Source organism: Typopeltis vanoorti, chromosome 13 (genome assembly GCF_054136105.1).
Source record: "Typopeltis vanoorti isolate ZY-2024b chromosome 13, IOZ_Tvanoo_1.0, whole genome shotgun sequence".
Lineage (NCBI taxonomy): Eukaryota > Metazoa > Arthropoda > Arachnida > Uropygi > Thelyphonidae > Typopeltis > Typopeltis vanoorti.
The window spans coordinates 129,016,435-129,041,513 of NC_143561.1; the positions used below are offsets into that span (position 1 = coordinate 129,016,435).

General features: G+C 37.9%; 1 protein-coding gene across 1 annotated transcript in view; it reads left to right on the plus strand.

The window, feature by feature from the left end:
• The window catches only part of LOC150100532 (uncharacterized protein CG43867-like), a 552,783-nt gene that overhangs the window by 409,856 nt on the left and 117,848 nt on the right, over nucleotides 1-25,079 (plus strand). The gene's annotated exons all lie outside the window — the stretch shown is intronic.

The window sequence follows — 25,079 nt, forward strand, 5'->3', positions numbered from 1 at the left end:
GCAACTAATATTAAATGCTATTTATAGGCTGCCAAACTTAACACATTAGAATTTTTGAATATGAATTAAATAGTTGGCTTTCATGCCCTAGAACCATGTCCAACTGAATATTTAATAGTAATTGGTGATATAAATATACACATTGCAAATATAAATCACAGCAACAACAGCAGACACAATACTTGAACTTGCTGTCTATGTATAATCTAATCCCATCAGTTTGGATGAATTTATGATTGAGAGAAATTATTATTATTATCCTAAGATCCCATGGAGTCAATGACTTATCTAGGAGGTCCCTTTGTCATACACATTTCATCATGCCTTGCCTTAAAACATTCAAATTCTTTGCAGACACCACACTCTCAGGAAAGGCTTTCCAATCATTCACAACTCTGCATGCAAAAAATCTGCTCCTCATTCCCTTGTTCACATTCTCTTGATCTCCCACCAATTTTTGAAAAACCTCTTTAACATTGATACTGTAACAGCCCCTTACCAACTTGTATCTATATCATATCACCCCCCTCTTTCTCCTATCCAAATTCACTAGACTCTGTAAATTGCACCTTCTCAACCTTTCCTCATATTCAACATTCCAGAGATCATAAATGACCTTAGTCTATCACTCTGAACTCTTTTCAGCATCTCCTTATCCTTTTGAAAACCAGGTGACCCAATCCATGCACAGTAGTCCATATGTAGTCTAATCTAGGCCATATATATACAATGGAACAAGAATCTCCTTACTTCTACAAGTCAGTATCCTCTGTATCATCTGCAGAATTTGTTGTGTTGCTCTCACAATGTTGGCAGTGTATCTTCTAAATTTTAGATCCTTATCCACAATCATCCCAAGATCTCTTATTTCCTCCACCTCCAACAATATATCCCCACAAAGCATAAATTCTGCATCCCATCTTTGTTTCCCAAATTTTTAAACCTTACATTTTTTGACATTGAACTGTCATCCCACTCCTGTGCCCATTCACTGAATCTTTTCAAGGCTTCTTGTAAGACTAGAACATCTGCTCTACTCCTTGTAGTTTATCTGAACTTTGCATCATCTGCAAACAACTGGATAACCTCCAAGTCTCCAAGACTCCATCCAAGTCTTCCCCGTTATCATTAACACACAGGTAAAATAGAATAGCGTTTGTTGAAAGTTATGATTTACTGGGATCTAGAATGAGAAATGATGGCCAATGTGAAGATGAAATAAAAAGAATGATAGCTATGGGGAAAAAAGCTGTATTAAACCCTACGAAATTATGAAAGATAAAGATGTTAGTAAGGCTACAGAAGTTAGAGTTGTTCAACTAAAGGTTTTTCCATTAGTGATGTATGGATGTGAGCCTCTAGCTCAGTCATTATAGATGAAGCCCTTTGGCCAGAAAGACCTGGGTTTGATTCCCATCAGTGACGTGAGGAACCTTTATCTAGTCTCTTTCAATGAAAGGTTAGCCAGTCTCATATGGAGGTAAGGTTTTTTCACCCAGAAACTCGGGTTTTTCATCCCCCAGAACAGGCAAACCGGTCCCATGAATACACACATCTACAGACATAGGACACACCAGGAAGTATAGGGCCAACTACCTTATCCTTGAGATGGTTGCGGTTACAAGAATATGAAACCTCAACACCATGAAAAGGTAGTAGAGGAGGATTAAGAAAGAAAGATATGTGGGTGTGAAAGCTGAATCATTAAGAAGAAAGTGAATTGATTCCTTTGAATTATGGACATATAGGAGACTATTAAGAATCTCACAGACCACAAGAATAATTAATAAAAAGGTTTTAGAGAATATAAAGATGGAATGTTCCTTAGAGACTATGATCACTTTACAGAAGTTAACGTACTTTGGGCATATTATGCGAGCAGATGAATTTGGAAAAAGCAGTTGTATTATGGAAGATTGACAGCATGAGAAGGAGAGGAAGACAGCAAAAGAGTTGGAGGAATAATATAAAGGAACTTACCAACCTTACAACTTGAACTTATAATTAGTGAAAGAAAAGATGAGAAAGTTAGTGAGAAGAAGAGACTTTGTTAACAGGATCACTGAGTCAGAGACGATGTGGCATCGTTTCCAATTTGCCATCACTTCTCATGCTAGTGAAGAAATATAAATGCTCTCAGAGCTTCTTGTATAGTTCCTATAAATAAACAGACACCACCAGATAACTAAATGGCAGTAATCATAAAATGTAAACTCACAGATCATTATTTCGTGGTCTTAAATGTACAATATCCTGGATTCTGAAAAACAAAATCAAAAATAAATAAAGAAAATAGATCAGGAAATAAGAAAAATTAACTGGAAATAAATTACATTACCATCCTATAGATAGGTTCTACACAGACATTAAACTCACACTGGAAAAAATAAATAAATCTCCAAAGAAAATCAAAATACACACACAATCAATCAAAATAATTAGATAGCACAAACATAATTTGAGATGTACAAAGAAAGGATGCTTTAAGGAAACAAAGTAATACCCAAGTAATGCAGCTTGCAACACAGATAAAAAATGCAAAAAAAAAAAAAAAAAACTATTGAAACAAAATAACCTCTCCATCGAATAGTGTAAAAAGAAATGTGATATCTGATTTAATGAGATGCTGAATTATAAATCCATAAAGCACAGCTTCCTAAAACTGGAAAAATCTTTCCAACAGCTAACAAATGATTTCAATTAGTACTCTGTAGGCTCCATTTTATAACTACAGCAAAATGATTCCTATATTCATAAAATTTCTTTGTCAGTCTTATAGAACCCCTTTGGTAAATTGGAAAGTTTCTTTAACATCTTCTCTTTTCCATCTGTCATCTAGATTTTGCAACACACACCATTCTATCCTCATAGGGAGCATTCCACACACCTGTCGCTAGCTTGGTCACTATCTCTAAATCCTCTCCACTACCTGATCCCCAGGAAATCTAGGTGATGAAATCAGTGCATAGTAGTCAAGACATAGCTAAATCATAGCCTTAGGTTATTATTATCCTGCTAAAGCAGGGTAATAACCTTTCTATTTTTATTTGTTACCATGTTTTTTTTTCAGAATCTAAGCAATCCTTTGAGTTGTTTCACCAATTACTGCAATATGTTTGCCAAACTTCAACCACCTATTTATCATTATCTGCAAATCTGTAACCTCATCAATTTGTTGCTATCCAGTATTATTATGTGATATACACTATGTAATCTTTCTATTCCAACGTGCATACCGTACATTTTGCAACATTAAATTGACAGTCATCATCCTTCACTCTGCCAATTTATTTAAATCATCCTGCAGGATATCTGCATCACTGTTATCAACTATTTCCATTTCCAGTTTATCATCAACAAACAATAAATCACCCCCTTTAATTATTCTCCATATTTATATACAAATTAAAAATAGGGGCCCTAGTACAGAATCTTGAGTCACTCCTTTAGTCACCCTCATTCTCCTAGATTTTACTCTCCATTATTACTGTCTGGTGTCTGTCTGTCACTCATCTCCTTATGCATTGCCACTACCAGCTTCATATCCATTTTCATTTGCCCCAATAATGTAATAGTTTTCCATGTGGTGTTCTGTCATATACCTTTGCAAAGGCCAGCAGGTCTAATTCTGCTGTTACTCTGTTATAAAATGGGAGTAAATGACCAAGCCAGGAACTATCTACCTTTGACATAGTTATGCTGCTCACTATAGAATACCTTATTCCCCCCCCCCACACACACACACATTCCTGGATTTTACTTTTAGCCAAACTCTCAAGATATTAATTGGTCTGTAATTTGTTCCTTCTGTCTTTGAGCCACCTTTATATATTGCAACTCTCTCTCTCTTCACTCCCTTGGTACCTTGCCAGAGCTGAGACTTAGAACAGTTCCATTAGTGGCACTGCCAGTTTGCTTGCATGTGCCATCCAGTCCCACTGCTGTATTCACATTGATATTTTCTCACAATATGTAATGTCACATCAGCAACTGCAAAATCTCAACCGGATGATACATCCTTGAAAAATAATGACTTAGTAACTCAACTGTTTCTTCATCTTCTCTCCTCTTCCTACCACCAGCATTAATTAAAGTTATCCTTCCATAATCATTCTTCATCTTACTTGCTGTATAATGAAAAAACTCTTGTGGATTTTATTTGACCTGCTTAGCTAATTTTCTCTCATAATGTGATTATACTGATCACCTTTTTCTTTATATTTCTTTCACAATGTTTTTTGCAGCTCCTGCTTTGTATTACTACTCATCCATTTAACCCCCCTCCCTCCCTATTTAGTCTGTAATTTTCTCCTTCTGTCTTTGAGCCACCCTGGGTATGCAGTTTGATATTGCTTCTCTCAAACAATTCCTGACCACTTCCCACACACACACACTACTAACATTCTTTCCTTGTAGTTTCTTATGTTACGGGAACTCTCCAAGTTTCTTCCGATGTCTGTCATAATAAACAAGTGGAATAATAAATTCCACTTGTTTAGAAACCTCCTAGAACAAAACTACATAATCACTTTCCTTGATCAGAGGCAGAGTGTCTAGCATGGTTATTGATACATCTTTTGATGCTATGTGAAGCTTGACTATCTGCAGTCTAACTACCCAAACAGTGAAGTCATCTTCTTAGATGACTGTAATGCTCTCCACTCCAGCTGGCTTCTCTTTTCCAGTTCTACTAAACAAACTGGAAAAGATCTAGTACTTGCTGTATACAATGGTCTTTCACAAATCATCCATCTACCATCAAGATAATCCTCAACATTCACCCAACCCTTGAACTTTTCTTAGTCAGTTTTCCTTTTGTATATACTGTAAAGATATACCTCTTGCCATACCAGAAACATTGCAACCATGAATCATTGCCTTGTTGTCTTTTTGCCATAAAGGCATAAATAGCCTACATGCCAGTTTTCCTTCTGTATGCAACTTTTGAGAAGATGGGTAGTATCTTCCCAAAAGTTGCACACCACTAACACATATCCAAAACCAAGTAATTTTGTTTTGATGCTGTTGTATGCTCAGTTGGCATCCACACAAAAGAGTAAATTCGCTTATTTTATCTTTATATTCCATATTTGAGAGTCCCAATACCATCTTAGTCGATTTTCTCTGGATCCTTGCCAAGATAGGGTGCAAGTTAGCGTAGCAATAGTTTTGAGCTCTGATAAAAAAAAGTGTTTTGAATTAGTGTATAGTATGGCTCTTTGTCACAAATGGTGCTGCATTTTTTTCAGTTTGGATACAAGTGTCCTTCAGTGGTGCTATTGTTGAAATTCTTTTGCTGTTTATATTGTGTTTGTTGTACTACTTGTTTGTTGTACTACTTCAGCTTCTAAAGATGATGTTCATAAAGAAACGTACGTCAGCAGCGCAGAAGGCTACTGTACGAAAGTCTGGCTTTGCCTTGGATTTTTTGCAGTGGATGCATTGCAAAAACTGCTATATGCACGCACTGAAAAATGAGAAAGATCTATAGAATGTTTGGGTAAATGAGAAGAAGGAAAGCATTAATGTATGTGAAAAGTGTCTGGATAGATTAGAGTGATTAGAAATGGGAGCAAACATCAGGACCATAGTAGAAGAGCTTCAGCAGGAATTAATGAAAATGAAAAGCGAAACAAAACATCTGGAAGAGGATATTAAACAGCTAAAGGGATATTGGTTGATGATAAGGAGGAGGAAGTTAATGTTATAAAGAAAAAATCAAAGGATAGTCGTATATTAATGTATGGGGACTCAATCATTAGAGGTGTGATTACTAATCAAGTGCCCAAAACATGTTTTCCTGGTAAAACAATGAAGCAAATAACTGATGCGTTGCAGAAAAGGAAATACTGGGCATCAAAATTGGTAGCCGTGGTCACAAATGACTTAGTTGGAGAGGAGAAGAAGAAGAACGTTAATAGTAACTCGAGGAAGTTGTTGCAGCAGGTAAAGAAAAATAGTGTTGCTGGGAAACTCATAGGCTTGTTGCCCAGATATGATAACAGTGAATTGAGAAGGAGAGCAGAGATAATGAATAGTAAGATGTCTGAGTTGTGAGGCAAAGGGGGCTCAATTTGCAAATCTGTGGAGGGAATTTGAACAGAAGTTCAAATGGTATAAAGCTGATGGATGACATCTGAATGGATTTGGTGTTGGGCATTTAGAAAGGCTATTGTTTTCTGAGAAGGCACAGAGTCAAGAAGTTAATGTAGCAAATGATCAGAGTCTACCTGTGAAACAGGATAGCACAAATCAACAGATTGCACAGCAGGAAGAAGAGGGATATGAGGTTGAAGATGTGGTTGCAGCTGCACAAGGTGATGGAGTGCATAAAGGTGAGGACGAGACAGTTAAGAATGGAAATCACAGTCAGGATCAGGGAAACGGGAGTGGTCAAACCGAAAAGAGAAGTGTAGTATAGCAGCTAGATTAGAGAATGTTGGTGCTGGTATGATGGCCTCAAACACACAGCCATTGTTAAGTTTATACACAAATGTAAGTAGTATTCGAAACAAGAGAGCTGAGTTTGTGGCATTGGAATAAGTGAAACTTAGTTGTGTGAGGAGGATGTGATGTCGGGAATAGAATTAGAAAGATATATAATTTTCTGATAGGATAGAGATGTGAAAAGAGTTGGGGGAGCGCTGCTAATGATTGCAGAGGAATTGTGTCTGCAAAGTGTGGAAGTAGATGGTGCATGCACAGATTTTGAATCTGTTTGCTTTGAAGTTGAAATAAACAGGTTAATATATCTGATAGGATGCTGTTATAGGCCAGGGAATGCAGAGAATACACCAATTGTGAAATTTTTAGGCAAATTAATTGGGCATGTAAAAAGAAGATGATCCTGATGGGAGATTTTAATTATAGGAATATAAACTGGAAGGAGGAAAGAGTGTATGGGAACAAGGAATGCAAGTTTGTGGAATTTTTGAGAGATAAGTATCTTAAGCAGCACGTGATTGAAGGAACTGGAGGCTTTAATGTTTTTGATTTGGTGATAACTTCACAAGATGAAATTGTTGGTGAGGTGTTGACACTGCCACCAGTTGGTGAGAATGATGAGGTACTTATTTGGGAAGTGATGAAACAAGAAAAGGTTACTGCCAAAAATGGATACACGTAGATCTATAAAGCAGGTGATTATAGGAAGCTCTGTAGTCAGTTATTGGGTAGATGAGCTGAGTGGAAAAGATGTTGACAATGCATGGAAACTCATAAGGCAGTATCTGACAAAATCATTGTATGACTGCATGCTGAGAAAAATGTTAAATGAGTAAATAGAGTGGTAGTAAAATGGATGAACAGTGAAATCAAGCAAGCTGTGCTGGAAAAGAAAATGTTATAAAAGAGGTGTAAGACAGTTGGTGGTGATCAGATCATAAGGTGCAGGCTAGAAAGGTGACGAGCATGGTAAAGAAGGAAAAGGTGCAATATGAGAGGAGATTGGCTGGTCAGGCCAAAGTTAACTCAAGGGAATTTTTTCACTACATGGCAAGCAAGAGGATTTCTCAAGGGCTCACTTTAGTGAGTACGGGCATGGCAAACCCGAGGTACCTGATGCTGGACCATGCCTTACTTCATGTAATATATATCTGTTATATTATTCTGTAGACTGGTCCCTCCTCTTCTTTCTTTGTTTCTTTCTCCTCTCCTTGCTCCTTCCCCCTGATGCTATTAGAGTATTCGAGGGCTAGGGGTGAGTCTTTCCTATCTTGCTAAGTCATTTCGTCTTATGCAGCCACCGAAGGAGGCAAGCTAGCCTCAATAGGTGCCGGACCCAAGCCCGGATAAATGCGAGGGTTGATGTCAGGAAGGGCATCCGGTCGTAAAACTTCAGTGCCAACTCAAACTATGATTATGAGTTGAAGAGAAAATGATATAAGGGCTAGGGCGTACCCCTTAAGCGACGCGCAGCCACATCGCCCTACAGCTGTGAGAAGTGGACGAGGGCTACCGCATCAAGGGCGGGTGCGGTTAAAGAAGCGAGCCCAGCAGGTGGAGAGGATGTTGCAAGTGGGAACACTGAATGTTGGAAGCATGACTGGAAGGGGAAGAGAGGTGGCAGACATGATGAGGAAGAGGAAGTTGGACATTTTATGTGTGCAGGAGACAAGGTGGAAAGGGGGAAAGGCAAAGGAACTGGGAGATGGATATAAATTGTTCTACTCTGGAGCGAATAACGAGGGAAGAAATGGTGTAGGAATTGTGGTGTGTGGCAGAATGAAGGGTGAAGTACTGGACGTGGGCAGAAGGAACGACAGGATCATGCGAATGAAATTGGGTCTTGGAGAAGAGCGGGTGGTCGTATTATGTGTATATGCCCCGCAAGTTGGCTGTACAGCAGAGGAAAAAGATGAGTTCTGGAACGTGTTAGATGAAGAAATGAGGGAATTGGAAGAAAATGAGATGGTGATTGTCGGAGGAGACTTGAACGGGCACATAGGAAGACAGAATAGAGACTGTGAAAGGGTGCATGGTGGCCACGGAGTGGGAATGATGAACCAGGAAGGAGAGAGGGTCGTGGACTTTGCAGTAGCATTTGATCTGGCAATTGTGAACTCGTTTTTCTTCAAGAGGAAAGAACATTTGATAACATTTAGAAGTGGTAACAACAGCTCACAAATTGACTACATTTTGACTAGAAGAAAACATCTTAAGGTTGTGACAAATTGTAAGGTAATTCCAACAGATCAAGTAGCACAACAACACCGACTGCTGTGCGCAGACTTTAAAATAAGATCGAAGATAAGAACTTCTGGTTGCCATGGGATGAAGACAATTAAGTGGTTTCGCTTAAAAGAAGAAGTGTGAGGAATCGTTTTAGGGAGAGAGTGTTAGAGAGGATTTCGGATGGACTGGAAAGTGTACAAGATTGGTGGAAACATAATTCAAAAGTAATCCTGAGCTGTGCAATCGAGGTGCTTGGTGAGACATCTGGAAAGATTAGAGAGCAGAAGGAGGGTTGGTGGTGGAATAATGATGTACAAGTGGCAGTGACGGCTAAGAGGAAGGCAAAGCAGAAGTGGGATGAGTCAAGAGTGGAAGAGGACAGAGAGGTGTACAAACAGAGAAAGCAAGAAGCCAAGAGAGTTGTGGCACAGGCGAAGGCCATGGCATATCAAGATCTGTATGATCAATTAGAAACAAAGGAAGGACAGAGAAAAATTTACCAACTAGCGAAGTGTAGAAATAAAGCAGCTAAGGACATCTTACATGTGAGGCAGATCAAAGATGCTGAAGGAAGAGTATTATGGAGGGATGTGGACATAAGAAACAGATGGAAAATATACTTTGAGGGACTTCTGAATGAGGAAAATGCAAGGACTCGCAGAGGAGATGGTCAGCCTTCTGAGGGAATGGTGCAGAACATCAGTAGAATGGAAGCGACGGAGGCCATGAAGAGGATGAGGAATGGAAAAGCGGTGGGCCCCGACAGAATTCCAGTGGAGGCATGGAAGGCACTGGGGGAAGAGGGAATTGACCTGCTGTGGGACCTGTTCATGAAAGTTTGCCAACAGGAAAATATACCCGAGGAATGGAGGGAGAGTACTCTTGTTCCCATCTACAAGGGTAAAGGGGATGCACAAGAATGTAAAAATTACAGAGGAATAAAGTTGATGTCCCACACAATGAAGATCCTAGAAAGGGTTCTTGATGGTAGATTGAGGGAGGAGGTGGAGATTGCAAAGGAACAATTTGGCTTCATGCCTGGTAGATCAACAACAGATGCTATCTTTGGGTTACGACAGATGATGGAAAAATATCGAGAGAAACAAAGGGAGCTGCATCTGGTATTTATTGATCTGGAGAAAGCATACGATAGAGTGCCAAGGCAAGAAGTCTGGAGGTGTCTGAGGGAGAAGAAGGTACCGGAGAAATATGTCAGGTTGGTGCAGGAAATGTACAGAAATGTGAAGACAAGTGTTCGGACCTGTTTGGGACAGACAGAAAGTTTTCAAGTAACAGTTGGCTTGCATCAAGGGTCAGCATTAAGTCCATTTCTGTTTAACATTGTGATGGAGGTAGTGACGGAGGAGGTGAGAAAAGATGCACCTTGGACAATGTTGTATGGAGATGACATCTTGCTGTGTGTAGATTCAAGAGAAGAAGCGGAAACTAAACTGGAAAGATGGAGAAAAGTACTGGAAGAGAGAGGTATGAGACTGAGCAGAAGTAAGACAGAGTATATGTGTTGCGCAGTGGGTGGTGGCCAGGAGACAGACCTGGAGCTGGAAGGAAATGTCATCAGGAAGGTGAGAGACTTTAGATACTTAGGTTCGACAGTGGAAGAAGATGGAGGAGGTGAGAAGGAAGTGGGATGCAGGATACAAGCAGGTTGGAGGAACTGGAGGGAGATGGCTGGAGTGTTATGCGATAAGAGGGTGCCGATCAATCTGAAAGGCAAATTCTATAGGACAGTAGTGAGGCTAGCTATGACGTATGCTATAGAAACTGTGGCCCTGAGGAAAAATAACATTAGCAGAATGGAAGTAGCAGAGATGAGAATGCTTAGGTGGATGTGCGGTGTGACCAGAAAGGATCATCTGAGAAATGACTATGTCAGGGGAACAGTGAAAGTTACGAACTTAGGAGCGAAAATACAGGAGGCAAGGTTGAGATGGTTTGGTCATGTGATGAGGAGGGAGGACAAATATGTGGGAAGAAGGGCATGCAGATGGATGTGCAAGGAAGGCGGAAGCGTGGGCGGCCAAAGAAGAGATGGAGGGAGCTGGTAGAAGAGGACTTGAAGATGAAGAACTTGAATGTGGTGACAGCCCAAGACAGGAAGGTGTGGAGGAGACTCATAACAAACAGTGACCCCACTTAAGTGGAAGAAGCTGCAGAAGAAGAAGAAGAATGGCAAGCAAGAGGAAGAATAATCATGGCAGACTAACATTGGTGGATAGTCATGGCGGCAGACTAACAGCTGCAAAGGATATAGTGGAATTATTAAACGAGCACTTTATCAGTGTATATCATACTGGTATAAATTATCTGGTACAATATATAGAAGAGAGGCAATATTAGGAGAAGTGAAAGAAACAGAGGTGTATCAGATGTTGCTATGGTCAAGGCCAAGAACTTTTTAGACCACCCTCGTATAAGTAATATCTCTTTAATGTCACAACATTATAGAAATATTATGTCAAGAACATATTCATTATGATTAATATGTTTTTTCCCAGATCATCAAGTAGGTGAAATCACTCCAGAATGTGATAGTTACCATATTCTGGACTTGATAGCTACAAAGAAGCACCTCACCAAGAGAAAGGTCTGTCTGTCCTCCACAATAATATCAGAAGGTTTCATAGATGGGCTTCTCTGCAGACTAATACATCAATATCATTCTGCAGAGAAGCCCATCTATGAAACCTTCTGATATTATTGTGGAGGACAGACAGACCTTTCTCTTGGTGAGGTGCTTCTTTTGTGTAGAAGACAACTACTGCTTCTTTATTTGTTTTGCCTTCACTTAAGACAAAACAAATAAAGAAGCAGTAGATATTACATTTCAGATTTTCAACAATAAAAACACTTGATGAACAAAACAAGACACTGGAAAAATAATATTTACTAAACAAAATTTAGTGGTAAAGGAGATAAAATATAAATTAGAACATGATGCAAAACATTTATATTGAAATAAATAAACTGAAATTGTAATTATGATATTAAAGATATGGCATATGGGGCAAAGAAAATGAAATTTTTAAGTTTTTCGGAGGTCACTGTGAGAATTATCCATGTTGAATTTGATCACTTCATGAGATAATGATATTATAAATGGTATGTTGAATCTCCATGCTGCTAGTGAGAGTTACCATGAGGTGATTGCCTGTATCACATCCAGCCATATGAGGACTTCTGTGAGGATAGGATGTATATGACACATAAAGGCTAAATTGTCATTTCATGCCACATGGAATGAGAAGTGAGATAGAAAGGAGATCATTGCTGCTACTTGGTCCTGGATTGAGTTGGGTTGTTTTCAATTAGAGCTGAAGCAACCAAATCTATGAAGCTAATGCCCTATGTCTGCTAATTGTGTTCAGATGGCCTGTTTTATTGTTATTATTATTAACATCTAACCTCCATGGAGTCAGAAATTCATCGTGGGAAGTGCACACTGTTGCACACAATGCTTAATCAACTATGCTTTAAACTGATTCAATGTGTTTACATTTACAACACACTCAGGCAATGCATTCCACTCACCAATACTCTCCATGCAAAGAACCTATTTCTCACTCCTCTGTTCACACCCTCCTTATACAGTTTCCAGTGATGGCCTCATGTTCTACCTCCCTGCCCCCCCCCCCCCCCACATTCTATGAAAAATCTCTTCGATGTACCTGATAACAACCCCCGACTAGCTTATACGAAGGGTGGTCTGAACCATAGATGGCAACACTATTGGCAAGATTTTTTATTCTTAGTAGGTACATCTGCCATAAGCATCCAGGTGAAATTGCAAGTCATTCTATCAAGTAGTTTGTTTTATACAGCTGTCTGAAGCAAAAGTGCTGTCTGTATCCCTTGAAATGGATAAAATTGAGTATGGTGCGGTTATAAAATTCTTTGTAAAAGAAGGTTTAACGCCAAAAGAAATTCATTCAAAGTTGATAAAAATTTATGGGCACTCTTCTTCTTCATTAAGAAATGGGCTGCCGAGTTTAAACGTGGCTGTACCAGCCTTAAAGATGATCCATGTGAAGGACGTCCAAAACGTGTAACAACACCAGAAATCATTGATCAAGTGCACGATATGGTATTGGATGACCGGTGAGTCAAAGGGCATGAAATTGCTGAGATCGTAGGCATTTCAAAAGAACATGTAGGATAGAATTGCAAATGAAAAAGATTTGCGCAAGATGGATGCCACACTTGCTTACAGCAGATCAAAAATGCACTCGTGTGAAAATCTCTGAACAGTGCTTGAAGCATTTTAACAACAATAAAACTGATTTTGGGCGTCAATTTATTACTATGGATGAGACTTGGATTCACCATTCCACACCAGAATCCAAACAGCAGTCAAAACAGTGGATAGAAGCCGGTTGTTCAGCGCCATAGAAAACAAAGTCAGTTCCATCAGCAGGAAATGTCATATCATCGGCGTTTTGGGATGCTAAAGGCAATTTGTTTATTAATTATCTTGAAATGTGTAAAACATTAATCGGGGAATATTATTCAGATCTTTTAACCACACTATACGAAAAAATTTGTGAGAAAAGGCCCAGTTTACAGAAGAAAAAAATCATCTTTTATCAGGAGAATGCACTTGCCCACAAAGGTGTTTTGGCAATGGGAAAATTAAGAGAATCTGCACTATGGATTGTTGGAACATCCACCCTATTCCCCAGATTTGGCAACTTCTGACTTCTATCTCTTCCCAAAACTAAAACTTTTCCTTGCTGGTCAGTATTTTTCTTCAAATCAAGAGGTGATTGCAGCTGTGGAGGGGTGTTTTGCAGATCTTACTGAGAACCACTACAGGGAGGATGGGATAATGGTTCTGCAGCATCGCTGGAATAAATGTATTAATCTTAAGGGAGATTATGTTGAAAAATAAAAATAATTCTGAAATTATAAATTTGTTTTTTCACTGTTAGGCCGAGAACATTTCAGACCACCCTCGTATGTCTCAATCATATCCCCACTCTTTTTCCTATTCACGAGGCTTTGCAACTTACTTTCTCTCAATCTGTCCTCGTACTTCACATTCCAAAGACCACTAACCACCTTTGTGAATCTTCTCTGGATCCTTTCTAAAATATATCCCGTCACCATGAAAACCCGATGATCAAATCTGTGTACCATAATTTATATGAGGTCTGATCACTGGTATCGAGGCCTTATAGAATGGTATCAAAACCTCTTTATTTCTGCATGTCACGGTCCTCCACATCATTGCCATTATCTGATGTGATATCTTCACAACTCATGCAGTGTGGCCCTGAATTTCAGTCTTTGTCCACCACCACCACCCCAGATATTTTGTTTCTTCTATCTTCTTTAAAGTTTCCCCAAAAAGTGTATAATTTGCATCTGATGTCACCGATCCAATTCAGAAGTCTGTTATCCAATCCCATCCATTTCAATTTATTTAACAGCTTGTCATGTGGTAGTTTATCAAATGCTTTTAGAAATTTAAGTATACATCTGTATATCCATCTCCCTTGTTCAGGACATTTTTCACCTTGTTATAGTACATAAGTAAGGTAGTAAAACATGATCTCCTTTTAACAAACCCTGCTGACAACCACAGAGAATACTGCTTTTATCTGCTCATTTCTGTATTCTGTTTCTCAACAATCTCATTGCAACTCCAGATATACAGATTGACCCATAATTGTAGCCATTGCCTTTTCACCACCCTTATGCAGTGGAACCATTTTACCTCCTTTCCACTCTCTTGGAATCTGAGACAATTGCCAAATCCCTGGAACACCATTAGGATGCATGCCGATATGTCATCAAATCCTATCACCGTATTGACATCAAGTTTATTTATTTCCTCATATAACTCCTGCTCATTCAGAATTAAGCCATACTCTCCTATGTCCTTTACACTTAAGTTTCTCATGATTTCATGCTGATGAGAAGAAATACCCTTATAAATTGATCACTGAATACCTTCACAATGTCTTCTGCAGCAGTTACCATTCTACCATTTTCATCCATTAACATCATCTTACCATAATCATTCTTCTTTCTACTTGCCACCTATCTAAAAACTCTCTAGGGTTTTTCAGGTCTAAGGACCTGAAATTCAGGGCCAGACTGCACAAGTTGTGAAGATATCACATTGGATAATGGCAATGATGTGGAGGATGATTCAGGTGATTCTTCACCTGATTTGCCATTTTACTCATACTGCACTTTTGTTGTCCTTAATGAGTCAATCTCCTGGCTTGCCCTTTACACTTTTCATGTAACTGATTATTACCATTATTCGTCTTGTTCTGCCTCTAAAGTGCCTTTTTTCTTCCCTAGTTCATGCTTAATCCCCTCATCCATTCATTTTACACCTATCTTATTCAGCCTTTTTATCCCTTTGGAGTACATTTACAATTGATGCTGTTATGTATTTCTTTGTCAGTTCCTAAGCAGCATTTATTTCCTTACTGCTCAACTCCTCATTCCATTCTATAGCTCCAAGCTGTCTTCTAAGCTTGTCATAATCACCAGCCTTGTACTTCCACATATATCTTTTCCTCACAGAAGTTTGCATATGGCTAGCCACAACCCAGGTGATCACTCTCAACAACTGCAGAAAAGTGTGAAATCCCACTGGCAATTACATCCTCTGATGAAGTGATCAGATCTAGAATTCTCGATTCTCACGTGCCCTCCTTTACATGCTGCCTCAGATAGTTGTCTCTCAAAGAACTCGAGACATTCGTTTTCCTTATTCCTAAATGCTATCTCCTCATTCTAGTCTATACCACCATAATTAAATTCACCCATAATAATCATTCTTCCTTTGTTCACTAACCCAAGTTGTTTATACGATTCTTCATACCACTCTCCACATTTCCTGTCCTATAGCAACATCCAACTAAATATGTATTCCTGTCAATCTCCAACTCACACCACACTGCCTCATAACAGTTGCCACTATTTCCCAGTTTGATGTCTTTCTTATGTGGACATAATTCCCCTGCTATCGTCAGCAGCACTCCTTCTCCTTTCTATCCTCGCAAAAAGCACCATACCCTTCCATTTCTATTCTTGTTAGGAATATAGTCTTCATTCAACTATTTTTCACTTATTCTAATGATTTCAGTGCAAATAAACTCACAAAGTGAAACCACTTCATCTCCTTTATTTCTGATATTCCTGGCATTTGTAAATAACACAAGAGTTTACTTTTAAGTTTATAAGCAGTTCTGCTCAAGCCAATTGTTGGTTGTGATTTCCTCATACCTGCCCTTTCCCAATAACTTTTATCACCGCTTACCACATATATTTGCTCAGTCTCAACTTCCCCACTCATGTCCTAATCTATTTCATTTCTATACTGATCATCCCCATATATACATTCGTTGCTACTTCCAACACCCATTCTCCCTATGCCATGTCTCACTAGTACTGTTTCCATTGCCAAGCACTTCTTTCTCTTCAGTACTACTCTCCTGATCTTTCACTTTATCTCTTACTTCTGATCTCTTGCATCACCTACTCCACTTCCATCTAGCAACAATTTGTCCAGTTTACTCACTCCAAAGCCATTCCAGTTCAATCCATCATGTCTGTAAAATTCCATTCTCTCCTCAAATGCATGCCATACATCCACAAACTGCACTCCTTTCTCTTCACACAGGATGAAAAATCCATGTTTCTGGGAGGGAAAACCCCTGTTCTTCTATATGAGACTGGATAACTCATCTTTATTTAAAAGATATTGATAAAGGCTTTTCGCATTCTAGAGGGATTTCAAACCCAAGTTTCTTCAACCATAGTGTAATGATAGTAGCTTGGGTGCTAAACAAGAAGTGATTAACAACAGCAATTCTTGGATGCATTCCAAAGATCAGGAGATTAAGTAAAGTGGTTGTAAAATGGATGAATGAAGAATTCAAGCATACAGTTTTAAGGCAGAAGACGTAAAGGATGCAATGTAAGATGAATGATAATAATCAGTTGCTTGTAGAGTACAAAGAGTACTAGACCAGGACAGTGACTCAGTTGGTAAGGACAGCGGGAAACGAGTATAAAAAAAATTGACAAGTAAGTGCAAGAAAATTTGGGTGTTGGTTTTATATTTTTCCATTAGAAGAAAGAATGGTTATGGATGATTTTTTTTTTTCTAATTTCACACTTGAAAGATACACGAACCTATAGCACATTAGTGCTGTGTATAGGGTGTAGGTAAAGATTGAAAAAGAAGAAATCTGTTGATATTTCTCTTGAAGAGCTGAAGATTATAGTTGTTCGGGAAACACACTTGATGAAGGCTGTTCCAGAAGACAAATGTAGATGGAATAAATGAGGAAGAGGAGAAGCAGGTTCATTGTGTTTGTGGTTGGTGAAAAGGGATGTTGGAAAGCTGTTGGTTTAAAAATCCCAACAAAAAGAAGAGGAATGATGTTTGCCAGTTCACTCAAGCAGTAGATTGAAGTGAGTTTGTAAGGGAAAGGTCTTCTATATACTGAATTTTCCTCCTTTGGATGGCATCAAGAAGTTTGGAAGTTTAAGATACATTACTTCAAATATGTGAACAGTATTCTAAGAATGATGGATTTGTATAGGATTAGTAGATGGCTGGCTAGTAAATTAGCATCTTGAGCAGAAAAGAATACCTAGTTTTTTTTTAGAAGCTGAGGAAATTATCGATGTGATGTGTTTATGCTAGGAGACTAGGGGTAAATATCAGTCCGAGGAGAGAGAGAGAGATATGTGGTCTTGTCTGATGATTTGTGCATTGGGAGTAGAAGGTGAGTCAAGTTCCTTTTTATGAGATAAAAATCAGGCATACATTTTGACTGTACTGAAGGTGACCATGTCATCTGCTCTACTTGAACAATTGTATGAAGATCTATGCTTAAAGCACTGGTTAGAGATGATCTTGGAGCTTGGGATGTCTGAGAACCACATGGTTTGTCAAAAGAGTAGGATGAATGGTAAAACTGTGAATAAAATGGCTGGTAATTGAGAGTAGATTATTTATGTATAAGAGAAAGAGGGTTAGTGATATAACAGGGCACTGAGGCTCCTATGTTGGTGGCATAACTCAAAGAGAAGGTACCATCCAGCATGACACAGTGAATGACTAGAGAGAAAGCTGGCTATACAATTACAGAAGGTGATAGATAAACAGAAGGAAGACAGTTTGATGAGTGGGTCTCAATGCCAAACATGATCAAAAGCTCTGAAAATATCAAGAGCAACAGTACGTTTTCCCCGAAACTTTTCATGGCATATGTTCATTGGTAGGTAAGGTAGGCTACGAAATCAGCTGTGGACTGACAGAATCCATACTGGTGGTTGCTGATTAACTGGTAAACCTGTAGGTGATGAAGAAGTTTTGACTGTTGAAAACTTTCTCCATTATTTGGAGAGGAATTAGGTGATGGCAATTAGGTGGTAGTTGGATGTCAAGCTTTTATCTCCCTTTTTTGGTGGGATAAGTGTTAACATATAGAAGATTGAAGAAATGATAGAGAAACGAGAAATGTTTGCTTTGGAATACAACAACAGAGTATGACTGAAGAGATGTTATTGTGACCACTCTTTAGTCTCCAGGTGTAGTATTATGTTTCGTTTTTGACTGAAAAACTACAGGCCACATACTGTGCTCATTTCCCTATGGTCTATCCCTTGGTCTACATAACTGGTATAAAAGGAGGAAGCAATTTGCCTTCAGCATCTATGCAAAAATTCTTCTAACAAACAGGAATCATAACAGCAGATGTACATATGAGCTCAATGTGCAAGATTTTTACCCATCTTCTAATACCAGTCTTCTGTGAAGAATGATGGTGTGATGAGTGAACATATTTGCCATGTGGAATTTTCAATTTATCATGAGCCAACCTTTACTGGTAGATACATTCACTCATCCTCACATCATTCTTCACAGAAGAAGATGGGTATTATCAAGAGTCTTGTACATAGTGCTCACACAATCTGCTCGTCTGATTCCCTTTTGTTAGTTAGAACTGAAAGAAATTAAAAGCAATCTGATGTGTAATGGACACAACAAAACTACCATTCAAAATATTATTGATAATTATCACCCTTCTACCAGACTACAATACAACGTGAAAAGAATTTCAATACTCGAACTTAAAGGAACCTCCAAACAAATATAAACTTTCATGGATGGGGGAAACATAATAAAAAAAAATAAATAGCATGGTTTCTTTGCAAATTTGATCTATATGCTTTCTTCAAACCTAGTGTTTCTTCAAACACTAGGCATAGAGTTCTTTGGGAACAGAACTTTTGATGGTCTTTTCCTTGAAACATGAAATACTATAAAAGTGTCCAAACTCACTCTGATCGGTTGACTGCGTGCCAATCTCTAAGTTTTGGGAAGTGATTGTTATTAATTGTTCACAATTTCTTTTTAAATTAATAATTATTTAAAATTATGCATTATCTGCAAACTTTACTGTTGTTCCTTTGAACTCCAGTAGTGTAATCATATACTTCAGCTGCAATTGAGACACGATCTAGTATGTGCATGCTTTCTTGTGACTTGTGAATATGACTTCATGGAGAGATTCAGAGCAGTTGATGATGGGGAGGAGAGACTGACTGTAAGTGAGCAAGAGGTGTTTGGGGAGTTGAGTAAACTAGATGTAAATAAGGCTGATAATATATCACCGCGTATTCTGAAGGAATGTACCAGGGAGTTGACACCTGCCTTGACATATTTTTTTAATACGAGTCTTGCATTTGGTCAAGTTCCTAAGGAGTGGAAGGAGGGCAAGATTGTGCCACTTCATAAAGGAGGTGATTGAACTCAAGCATCTAACTATAGGCCTATCTGTGTGTCAGGTGTTGTGGTTAAGTTGTTGGAGAAGCTTGTGAGAACTAGTATCCAGAGTTGGGTTGACAATAATGGTGGTGTTTGATGGACAGCATGGATTTGCTAAAGGGAGGTCATGTTTTAGTAATCTACTTACTTATTACAATAAAGTGACTGCTTCCTTGGACAGAGGAGAAGGATACACAGTAATATACTTGGATTTCGCAAAGGCTTTTGATAGAGTACCTCATGATAAGTTGACAGTCAAACTAGAGCAGATGGGGTTGGATATTAGATTAATGCACTGGATTGGAGACTGGCTATCTGATAGGTGCCAACAAGTTGTGTATGGGGGTGCGATATCCAGGAAAAGGAAAGTCACTAGTGGAGTACCTCAGGGGTCTGTTTTAGGGCCATTACTGTTTAACTTGTATATTAATGATATTGGCAAAGATTTGGATGGAGATATTCGGTTGTTTGCAGATAATGCAGAGTTGGGATGAACCATAAAGAGTAGTGAAGGTGTTGTGGCCTTACAAGAAGATGAATAAATTAACTGATTGGGCATGAAAATGGGGATGTGAGTTTAATGTTGCAAAATGTAAGGTTTTAAAATTTGGAAAACAAAGATGGGATGCAGAATTTATGCTTGGTGAGAATATATTGTTGGAAGTAGAGGAAATAAGAGATCTGGGGGGGGGATAGTGGATAAGGATCTAAAATTTAGAGGACACATCGCCAAAATTGTGAAGACAACATGAAGGCTTCTAGGAATGATGCGGAGGTCACTGACATGTAGAAGTAGGGAGATTCTTGTTCTGTTGTATAAGGCTTTGATTAGGCCGCACGTGGACTATTGTGCCCAGATTTGGTCACCTGGTTTTCAGAAGGATGAAGAGATGTTGGAAAGGGTCCAAAGGCGACTGACTAAGGTAGTTTCTGACCTCTGGAATGTCGAGTATGAGGAAAGATTGAGAAGATGTAATTTGCAGAGTCTGGTGGACAGGAGGAAGAGGGGAGATATGATAGAGACCTACAAGTTGGTAAGGGGTTGTTATAGGATCAATGGTGAAGAAGTTCTACAGAGAATAGTGGGAGATCAGGGGAGAACCAGAGGTCATCCCTGAAAACTGTATAAAGGGTGAGTAGGGGAGTGAGAGGCAGGTTTTTTTCGTGCAGAGTTGTGAATGATTGGAATTCCTTGCCTGAGAGTGTGGTGTCTGCAAGGAGTTTGAGTGTGTTTAAGACACGGTATGATGAGATGTGTGTGTGATAAAAGGACCTCCCAGATGAGTCTTTGACTCTGTGAGGTCTTGGGGTAATAATAATAATAATAACTCAGTTTTTCACTTTAAAAGGCCTAGAATAAGCATTTAAACTTCTTGAAAAAGCTCAAGCAATCATTGAATCACAAGATTCAGACTTTGAATAATCTAGGAAATTTTCCTACGAAATGAATATTGCTTCTGCTTGCTATCAAGCTATTTTAAATGAAAAGAAGTGAAAGTCGATGAAGCAGATGGCACTCAAGGCCTTCTTTGAAAAAGAGATGCACTGAAGCTTCCTAATATATCTCGTACTACCTTGATGGCTGCCATTTCACCCATTGATATAGAAATTAGCTAATTTTTTTTTTTCAAAGAATCGTTTTTAATTTAAACTTTTTCTTATGTTAGTTTTTAAGTATGTAAATATTTAGCCAGTAAAGTCTTTCCTTATCATTTAATATTCATTTTATATATTTCATCTTACTAATGTAACTCTTGCTCATAGCATTATTTCTAAGGCAAATAAACTCCCACTTCATGAATTCCTGATTTATGAACAGTCACCAGGAACCAATTAATTCATAAAGACGGGAACTACCTGTATTTGAAGTATAAAAAGCCATCAACAATCTGAAATATGGAAAAGCAGCTGGTGTAAATGATATTCAACCATAAATGCTCAAAAATGGAGCTATAAAAGTTTAGTGTGGCTACGTTGTACAATTCAGAAGACCTGGTCAAATTTTGGATGATTGGAGTAGAGCTTTCATAGTACACATCTATTCCTGGATATATATTCAGTTATTCTTAAGAAACATCTAAGAAAAATTGTGGAAGAAAAGCTTAGAGAAAACAAGCTAGATTCAGGCCAGCTAGGCGTTGTCATGATAATTTTCACTTGGAGATAAAAATTGGAGACATCATGAGAATATGACAAGGTGGCCAGAGAAAAGCTGTTCAACATGCTACAGCTATAGGGTGTAAATGGACCTTATATCAAGCAATACTTAGTCTCTGTTTGAGTTGTAAGTCAGCTATTAGAATTGAAAGAGGTACATGAAGATGGTTTGATGTTAAATCAGGTGTGAAACAAGGGTTACATTATCTCACTATTATTCATGATCTTTCATCATCTGTATGGATCACATTATGAATTCAGTGCAAGTCTGCAGGTTTCCCTGACTAATTTGAAGAACTACTGTCATAAATTTGGGATGAAAATTACCAATGAAAAGACAATCTGCCCAGCCACTGCAGTTGTTTCTGTGATGATATTTTCTTGTGTTCTAGCAATGGTCAGATTTTCCTTCTAACCTTGTCATTATGTGTCCAGTATATGGTATCTTCAAAAGTTTTCTGTAGCACTTCATCTCAAAGGCCAATATGGTTTTCTTATCTTCCTTTAGCAATCTCCAACTTTCACAGCTATATAGTAAGACAGAGTTAACAAGGGTATCGATGAGATAGAGTCTTGTAGCCAGCGGTATTTTATTGTCCTTCCAAATTGGCCGTAATCTTTAAAAGGCACCAGTTGCTTTAGCAATGCATCCTTTAATGTTATATTCAGACCAGCTATCTCTGTTGTATGCTTCCCAAGTATGTGAATCTTTCTACTTCTTCCAATTTTTCATTATTAACTGAAATTTTTATTATTATTATTATTATTACATGACACCTCCAGGGAGTCCAAAGACTCATCGATAGAGGGCACCTACTCCACCACTCATTACATCATCTAACAACGAACAGCACTACTTTTCACCATCTACACCAATGCCACCTACCGACGACCACCGCTAGTATTTTCTCAGACCATCACAAACATATGTGCCCACAGCGGGATTCAAATTAGTGTACCTACAGCGGGATTCAATTAGTGTTGAATCCCGCTGGATTCAACACTAATTGAATTGAAGGATGAGTGGTTAGTGTACTCTATGAAAACAGTCCAACCTGGCTGGTCTGTTTTCATAAAGTTATTGCCTGAAGACATCATTTTTCATTTGTGATGCTGATCTTTTATCCATAATCACTAAGTGTCTTAGAAACTCTATCTGTTAAATCTGGTAACTGATGTTCATTCTCTGCTATTAGGTCAATATCATTGGTGAATGTAAGATTATTGATTTTTTTTTTTTTTTGCCACTAACTGTAATTCCAATACCATCGTTTTCCAAGATTAAGTTTATTATATATTCCAAACAAAGGTTAAAATGCATCAGCGAAAGTATGCAGCTTTGATGTACAAAGCCTCTTTCCATTTTGAAAGGCTTGCTGAAGTTGCCATTGATTTCTATTAACATTTCTGAGGAACAGTAAAGAGTTTTAATTAGGAATATTTTATTATATTATCAGCTCCATATTGATTCAGAATTCTCAACAATGGTTCATGCCACACTGAATCAAAGGCCTTCTGTATATCTAAAAAATTCTGACAAAGTATTTTGTGTTCAATATATTTTTCTCCAATGGGACATATTGTAAATAAATGATTTATTGTACTCCTGTTTTTACGGAATCCTACTTAGCTTTGTGAAAGTATAGTTTCTATTTTCCTCTCAATCCAAACATCCACATACCTGTTATTCTTTTACAGTCTTGTTGATTATATTGGTTGTCCTATTTAGAGTCACGAAAGTATTTTTCTACTTTCACAGGGAAATACTCCTCTCATATTAAAAATGCTCTGAACTTCAGAAACAAAGCTAGTGAACTTCATTTGAGCTGTTTTCGTATTGCAATTATGTAGTATCCCCTCTTCACCGACACATCTTTATCAGATGCCATTGATTTAGAATCCATATGTTGAGGCTTAAGTGCTGTGAGGACATCATGTTGGAGGCTTAATGGTATATTTAGCACTTGGAAAGGATTAAAACTGATTTTAATACTTCCAATATTTTGTCTCAGTCACTGACACATCTTCAGGGATTACAAAAAATTAATGTAACGCACACACTCAAATACAACACAATACTAAGTCAAATACGTGGGTGACTTTAAATTCCTATCTAGGTGGTGTGCCCTCTATGAGTGATTGTAGGTGGCCTAGAATGTAAGGTGGGATCTCTGATAATTAATGTTTCCCTATTTTTGAAAGTTTAATGCAACCATATTTATTTAGATTGGTTGATTTTTGGAGCTATTAAGATCTCAATACATTATGGCCATGCTTTTTGTTCTACAGATGACCTATTACATAAAGAATTCATTTACATCCAATCCAACTGTCTTCACATATGGTGTCAATGAAGCCTTTATTAACAAAAGCTTTTGAACTATAGAATTTCTTCCTCCTCTGCTCAAGAAGAAGAAATTACTCATATTCCACTTCCCTTATGCTAAAGGAATATGTGAAATGTATTGCAAAAATTTTAAAGCCATTGTGAACAAACTTTGACCTTACTGAATATGCCATCTGTACTAAACATAAGAGTCCTCTGGAATAACACTAAAATCTTACATAATAGCAGATGCTGATGGCCTTCATTTATGGTGAAATAGTACTATTTCAGTCTACTAACATATCCTAATTTATTTCATGTATTTATTTATTTTTATTTTTAATTAGGAATTAATTAATCATTTGTAACCTTACTAAAGCTATTGTCAGGGGCAGCTCTTGCATAGGCACTGCTGAACTGCATCATCCCCAATTTTTCTCGATATCTAAATATATTTATTAATTTATTTATATTTGCTTGTGATATTTAATTTTATCATCAACAATCCTATACAATTCTCTTATTTTGTATAAAAAATAATAAAAATCCATCTTGTAGCACTGTGTTTACCAGTGTCATATTGCTACACGCGCAAGCATATGCACGTCTTAGTGAGATGCGAGCTATTAGCGTAATGCAGTACTGTCTGTTGCGTAGTTCCACTGTTGTTTATATGCAGTTTGAGACAAAGGAATATACTATTAAGCCTCCAACATGATGTCCTCACAGCACTTAAGCCTCAACACATGGATTCTAAATCAATGGTAGAGTGTTCGTAGTGCTTATCGTGTTTACTCCATCTCTTTAAATATTTGGACATTGCAATGAAAGACATAACATTTGTTATAGTTTTTATTTTAGAACATTATTGGGGTTATGATAATGGATTTCATTTTTAAGTAACTTTGAATTACAGCAATCCCTCGATTAATGCGCCCCCGATTAGTGAGTAATTTTTTTTCGATACCCAAATTCGATTAGTGCGCCTATATACATCTTAAAAATAAATGTTACAGATTTTAAAAATTTTCGATCTATACATTTTTTATGGCTAACTATTTAAAAAATCACTCACTAGGATGAAATAATTTAGTTACCGAT